This window comes from Meleagris gallopavo, chromosome 11 (genome assembly GCF_000146605.3).
Source record: "Meleagris gallopavo isolate NT-WF06-2002-E0010 breed Aviagen turkey brand Nicholas breeding stock chromosome 11, Turkey_5.1, whole genome shotgun sequence".
Taxonomy (NCBI): domain Eukaryota; kingdom Metazoa; phylum Chordata; class Aves; order Galliformes; family Phasianidae; genus Meleagris; species Meleagris gallopavo.
In genome coordinates this window covers 3537838-3545185 of record NC_015021.2, presented here as the reverse complement: position 1 = coordinate 3545185, position 7348 = coordinate 3537838, and the positions used below count along the sequence as shown (strand labels likewise).

Here is a 7348-nt window from a genome sequence, read left to right as displayed (position 1 = left end):
GTACCCATCCACGAGCTCCCGTCTGCGGCTCCGGGGCGGCCCCGCCGGACCCGGCTGCACAGAAAGCGGCGACCCCGAAGTTTGCTCCGAGCGCCGCGGCGCGGGGAGGAAAGGCTGAGAGGGAGAGCGTGGGGTTCTGCCTCTGCCCTTCGCGTAGTCACAATCCCGCTCCGAGCGGAGCAGGCTGCGGCTGCTGTACGGTACAGGAGGTACATCTCTGGAATGGGTGAGGGATAAAGACTGGTATGGAAGGCCCTCTACTCCGTTTCCTATGCTTGTTATTGTAACAGCTGCAGGAACCCACGCCTCCTCCTTTTCCCCTCCAACTTTCCCAAAAGCAAAAGACCCCACTTGACTTCTGCCCCCGCTGCTTCAGGAACGCGTATCCTCCTTCAGTTCTGAACGACGTGTGTGACTGCTCCTGCTGACCCGCCCTTGCTGCGATGTTTTGTCCCCTCCAGGTCTCTGAGCGCACAGCTGTGCCCCCACACAGCGCTGCGGGCAGAGAGAGCTGTACACACAGCTCTTCGTATTGGAGAGAAGCCCACAGTTCATCAAAAGGCAAGGGAGAAGGGAAGCTTTTTATTTTTAAAACCTACAGCAGAGGGAACGCTTAAAGCCACACTTTGCACAGACGAAGCATGTCTGGTTGGCAAAATAAATTGCAAGCTTACACCTGATGAGCTTATAACGAGTTACCTGCAGCCACTGACAGTACGTAATGCAGCAGAGTGTACTGACATAGGCTGCACTTGGAAACTTGCAGTTATTTTATTCTTTAGACACAGACTTTGAGTTCTCTGAATGCAAGAAAGGCCTCTGCTTGTAAACCTTCTATGAGGTTAAGGATCTCCTGCTCCCGTGATTGTAATCCCTGGTGAAGGTGAGGCAGCCTCCAACTCCTGAAGCAAAATCATTCATTTTTAGCTCTGGAATGCACTAATCCTAACATTAGAAGCTGTAACAGGATGTCTGCTGTCTGTGCCTCGAGTGCTGTCCTTCCATTCCTGCTCAGGAAACCCTGGCTCCATGCAGCTCTGTAAGCCAACCCACGTGCTGCAGAATGGAGCTGTATTTTTTTGGAATGTATTTATTCTGTGCAGGTGGACTCAAGCAGCCAGGTTTGGTGCAGCTGCAGCCTTCAGCCCTCTTGGAGCAAGTTTCAGACCTGGTCACCAAGTTATCACTGTAAGACTCTCAGCATCAGTGAATATCATTATGCTTATATATATATATATATATATATATATATATATATATATACACACATACACACACACACGTACATTAACTTATATACATATATATACATACATGACAGATTTCTATGGATTTCTTTCAATCCACACCAAATTTGAATTTTTTTCAAAACTGTCTACATGTCTCTTTCCCTTAAATCTTATTTGTTCCTCATAACCTTATTTCTAGGCCAACTTCGCTTTTAAACACTGCATCTTGCTTGCTTTGATGGAGCCAAACCCCATCCCTCTCACCATGCAGGTACACTGTAATGGTGTGCCAAGGGATGGTATAACTACAGCACATCCCTTCATCCCGTACAGATTCACCCTGCAAAGTCCCCTCATCCTTCAGCTATAAATAAGTCAGCTGCACTTATCTCACACTGCAGTGAGCTGGGTAACTGTGAGTAAAATTCCCCTATTCAAGCTACAAGATAAAAACATTTTTTGCATTTAATGCTTAAATATTTTATGCTCCACTTTAATATTTTATACTTGGCGATTATGTTTAGGCTTTTTATATGTAATATTTAGAAAACCCCAATCTAAAAGCTGGATGTTTGCCACCCCCCTTCATGAGACAGATCTCTGAGCACTGCCCACCGATGTGCTGGGATGGGGTTGACCAAGCACCGTGCTGCAGCGCCTGGCTCTGGGTGTGACTTCTGATGCTTCGGGACCTTGCCGTGTTCAGAGGGTGAGGTGGAGGAGATGCCTTCCTAAGGTGAAGTTTCAGCAAGACGTGATCTGTTAAAGCTGGTTAATTTGGGATGAAAAACGGAGGCTTGTGCTGTCATACATCTAGAATCTAAGTCCTGGGTATTAATTTAAAACTCCCATATCTAACCCAATCTATTTGAGAGGAACATTAATGCCAAATTCCTCAAATGCTGCTCCAAAGTGAGGTTCTTGAAACCAAAGTGAATGATACAGATTGCCAACTGTGAACAAAAGCTGGGTAAAAACAGAGAGGCTACCCAAACTGGAAGATCTACCAATTTGTTTAAGACTATTTTCGCATCGCCAGATGGGTGAGAAAAGACTGCCCAGCAGCCTTTAAAGCTACAGATGTTCATATTTTGCACCCTCCCTTACAGCACCGTGCTCAGCTTCCTACAGCCCGTGCCATCCCACGCAGCAGCGCTTGCCCTGCAGAATGCACCCATTTCCAACAGTGCTTCAACAACCATCCCATTAACTGATGGAGCTGCGGTCGGCCTTTACAGTGCTGGTTTGCTCTTCAGATGTTCCTTCTGGGCGGCGTGTGCAAAAGCAGTGCTGCAGAAGGTGCTGACGTGGGCCAAAATTAACGCAGGTGTTGTTCAAATCATAAGCAAAAATAGAGGGCCAACTGGAGAGCCCATCTGGAGCAAACTGTGCCCTGCCCCCACATTTCTCCACTACATTTACCTCCACTTATGCAGGTGACATTTTCAATAAAGTTAATTTCAATAAATATTTATAAATTCCTGTTTGTGCAGCTGAAGGAATCCTAGAATTTTATGAGTGTCCTGAGGACATTACAGCACAGTTAAGTCTTCACTTGACTTTTATTAAAATTAAAAACCCTTTCTCAGCTGTTCTGTAACTGTTCTATGTTACAAAGGAAATTAAGAGATTCTGGTCTTATAACCGCATACCTTACGCAACATCACTGCACAGTTCCACATCAAAAACCTCAAACCCTTTGGCATGGTGCATCCAAGAGCCAACTTAGCTGCACTGCACCAATGCTCTGCTCTCTCCCACACCCACATTAAGGTATCCCCAACCCTTTCACAACCAAATTCGTGAACCAGAGTTAATGGTTAATTAGCACCATCACACTCTCCAACCCCAGGGGTGCATTGTCCAGGCACCCCTCTATCTCTGGTCAGCGCACCTCTCCCTCTGGTTGGCAGTCCCATACTGGGGGCTGTCCGCAGGCTGCATGGAGGTTCCACGCTTGCTCACAGCTAACCCCTTACAGACAAGGGCTTGAAGAGTAGAACTGATGTTCTGTCTTTAGGCAAGCTAGCTAGTTTTCCAGGCCACACAACAGCAAAAACTAGGAAGTAGTTCCAGCAGTGTTGCAACATACCATGTTTCTTGCCTGTAAGCTTTAAGTGAAGACTTAATAACTGGAACATTCATATGATCCCTCCCAAGTGATTACCGTGGGCTCTAACATCAACAAGAGATCATTCATATTCCAGCCTTTCCCATCACGTGGGGCCACACGAACTCTCTTCCCCCTTTTCTGTTTTTGGCAGATGTTGCAGGAACTAAATGGCCTCAGAGCTGTTCGCGCCTCTTAGAGATGATGGGCTCAGACTTACAGGAAAAGAAAGGAGTAGACAGAGGCAGAGCCCACAGCTCACTGCTGCCGAGAGATGGCCCTGCTTCTGCATTTCTCCCTCCTGAGTACTTCACGGCACATACACTGCCCACCCCTGTGCTCACGCTGTCTTTCCACAAAGAGACTCAGCCTACTGAAGCAATGCGTGCACCCATTCGGTTTGCTTTGCCAGGCTACCCTTCTCCAGGTGCAGCAGGATCCTGCAGGTCTCCAAGTAGCTGAACAAGTGGGATTCAGAGTACAGCATTCACTCAGACCATCTTTTCAACAGGAATAATCCAGATCATCGTCTGAAGCTGATTGTTAACAAGGAACCCGTTATCAAGAATGAGGAGCATTCTGCCCACCTCTGATTCCCGCACTGAGTCACTTTAACCCACCAAGCCAGCAGGAAGTCAATTGCATGAAAAACTTAAGAAAAAGCTTTTTCTCTTAATGAATGGGTTACTTACGGGGCATTAAAGGCACCAGAAAAGACAGACAAGCATCAGAGCAGGTGGCATGGAGAGGCAGGAACAGGACCTGCAGCACACAGCAGCAAAAGGCTGCGACAGTGGCTGAGCCGTAACTCACGCCCTCATACAGCACTACACAGGCCTCGCTTCCTTCACTTGAAGTTCCTGCAAACAATGTCAGGGGTTGAAGAGCTGCTCATCACCTTAATACCTTAGCAGTTCCTCCAAGCGAGAGATTCTTTGTTCAAGAGAGGATTATAGGAGCAACTCCAGTGAACAGCCCACGCCTTGTTAGTGGGTTTCTAAGAAACAAGGTCACTGCTAACAGCAGGAGCACAGCAGCAGCATTACAGCTGGACAACGTGGGCACGATCACAGTCAGCCACCAGATGAGCTGGCAAAAGTAAGAAACCATTGTTTGCAGAACACATGTGCACAGTGTTAAAAATAAAACCATTACTGGATATTGGCAAACTGACAATTTTATTGTCACCGTGTCATTTGGGAAATTTTCTGCATAGAATACAAACAAAATAAGACAAAAAAGTTCATGTGAAACTACCGTTTCCTCTTTAGGTAACCACGAACAGAAAACTTTCCAGCTTATGACAGTCACACAGTAAGACATCCCTGCACAAGGTTAGACATCAGAAGAGTGACAAATGGAACCAGCTTACCCGTGAAAACTGACTGTGCTGACAGAAGCGAGTGGAGGAAAAAATATATGCAATTATTTAAGACTTCTGCATTCTACACAAGGAAAATACACATGGGCAAAATTAATTAATATTTGAGTTACGATTCTCACAAGAGTGGCTTTAATACTCGATAGCAGCAGTTACAGCAGCATGAACAGGTGGCACACTGAACGTCTTGCAGTATCTCACGCAGTAATGACAAGAGGACATTTCCAAGTATTACTCTGTTTGAATAAAACAGTTTTAGGAACTTAACAGCCTTATTAAACGATTTCCTGGGTTTTAGTGCAGGTGTCAGATTTGTAACTTGTCAAATCTCACATTACTAAACAATTGATTTCAGAAAAAGTGAACCATGAAATTCTCATACAGACTACTCCACAGTCACTGTCTTCAGCTGAGAGAATTCACTTCTCTTGTTGGACCTCTGTAACTAACCCCAAAATCTAGAAATCTTTCAAGAAGGAATATATGGAAAGCAGATCAGGCTAGGTTAAGAAGGCAGTAATTCAAATATTCATCAAAAGCTTTTACCTTACTGCACCCGAGTACTTGAGTTCTTGTGTAATCGTGCAGCACAGACGCAAAATAGTTGAGCAAAACCTTGCCCCAAATCCCTCAAGAGGCTGTGCCCAAGGTCAGCAAGCCAGCAATCTAGCAATCTAAACCTAGACACAAAATTCAGACCTCACTCCATATGCAGAAGTACAAGTTCTTCAAATTCATATCTGTTGGAAGCACAAACTCCAAAGGACTGTAAATGTATGTGGTCAAAAAAAATAAGACGAAAGATGATCAAAATGTATTTGCCATTTTTGGTTGATCTTGCTTTTTGTATCACAAGATATTATATATAATATTTTTTCCTTTTATTGATACGGTTCAGAGACATGAGAAGTTTTTAATACGCAAAGAACACACCTCAAGCAGTGGCTGACTCCCAAGAAGCTTTGAGCACTCCATGCTTAGAAATCTCAAGTATTATTCATGCCGAATTAGAGTACCAGTACAATTTTCACAGTTCCAGCTTCTGCCTTGAAAACACTTTGAATAAAACCTGTACAAATTGAAAACTTAGTGCTGGGGCCTGGAGTCAACTACCAGTACATGTCTTCAAGGCAGCTCAAGTCTTTCTTCATAGAAACAAACTATTTTTTTAAAAGTACATGCAATGCAGAAGAGGATATGCATGCCAATATGTATCCTCACAGCTTAAGGCAAGGGGAGAGAAGAGCATTTTGAGAGTTTGGTTTGTTCCAAAAACTAAAAAATAACGAAATCGATCAGGATCAATTTTGGCCGTACCCTCTTCAAATTACTGCTTTTTTTTCACTGGGACTCATGCACTAATCAAGTATTTAGGTAGTTGCAGTTCTAAATGCGTGCTCTGGAAAACATTAATTGTTAGCCTTGGTGACAAATGCTTTATTCTCACACTTCAGAGCCACCAAGGGGGAAGCAAAACACGTGCACAGCATCCAGTGCCTACATATGAACCTCAACTTTCAGAAATCAGCTCTTCCTCAAGAACTATATTGCAAAGGGTATATGCAGCTGCTGTGCAGAGGAGTCAAAGGAAGTCACAGGGTTTCAAAGAAGCTAATTGTGAACGCTTCTGTATACCGATACGGAAAGCATGTGAACCAGGAGGAGACTGTACACAGCCAAGCAGCTTTTCTCCACTGAGGTGGGGCCCCCTCACTCCAAGCGTGGGTGCAATTCTTACAAAGGTTCACACAAGAGAGGACTGGTTCAGAATTAAGAAAAAGATGAATTGCAGCTCTGTGCCTAGAAGATGTTTGCACAAATACCAAAATGCTCCATAACATTCAATGTCATCTCAAGCACCAGATAGGCTTCATCTAAGTCTGTCAGCAGGACAGCCGCAGTCCCTACTTGGGACTAACATATACTCAGTTTATAAGGTGAGCCCACCCCCCCCAGATCCCCAGCCCCATGCTGAGATGAGCCCAAAGAGCTGGGATTTCAGGCTGCAGGGCACTGCTCAGACACACCACAACTCAGCAGCAGCAAGCTGCATTGGTTTCTGTGCTTTGGAGAAACCTCATCACTCAAGCATGAACATTTCTCTCTTTGGTACCAGGGGTGGGAGAAGACAAAAAAAAAAATCCCTTATCCACTCATGGTTCCTCTCCCTCCCAAAGCAAAGGGTTGGATACTCACTGAATACGGAGTGTTAAAAGATAATGGGCTGTCCCCATGTAGAATCAGAAATAACATTTGAAAACATCGGATCACATCACCTTGGATTAGAGCTTTTCCACAAACCTTCATGTCAACCCTACTTTCTGAATCCCAGATCAAAATTAGAAGATGCCCACCCTATGTAAAGCAGAGGCTTTTTCACCACTTCACTCCAAAACGGTGCAGAACACATCAGTCACTCAAACAAGTCCTGCAGTAACAGCACACAGCCACCACCCCTAGACACAGCACGGTGTGCAGCTTCCCCCTTCTCTGCAGAAAAGCCAAGGTATGAAAAAAGCTACTTACAAGACCATGGAAGAAAATGGAGAGTAGATAGGACCAAAAGGTGTTCAATAAGGAAAGTGAGGGGGTAGGAACTAAACTAAGAGCCAGCAAAAAAACACAACA

General features: G+C 44.9%; 1 long non-coding RNA gene across 2 annotated transcripts; it reads left to right on the top strand.

The window, feature by feature from the left end:
• The first annotated feature begins 6 nt into the window (after window positions 1–6).
• On the top strand, window positions 7–4629 carry LOC116217046. Of its 2 annotated transcripts, XR_004160924.1 has the most exons (4): window positions 7–209; window positions 1104–1188; window positions 1563–1644; window positions 1826–4629. It is a non-coding gene; the product is annotated as an uncharacterized LOC116217046 (long non-coding RNA). The 2 variants fall into 2 exon arrangements; XR_004160923.1 differs by having other exon boundaries at window positions 7–1188.
• Window positions 4630–7348: the final 2719 nt, after the last annotated feature.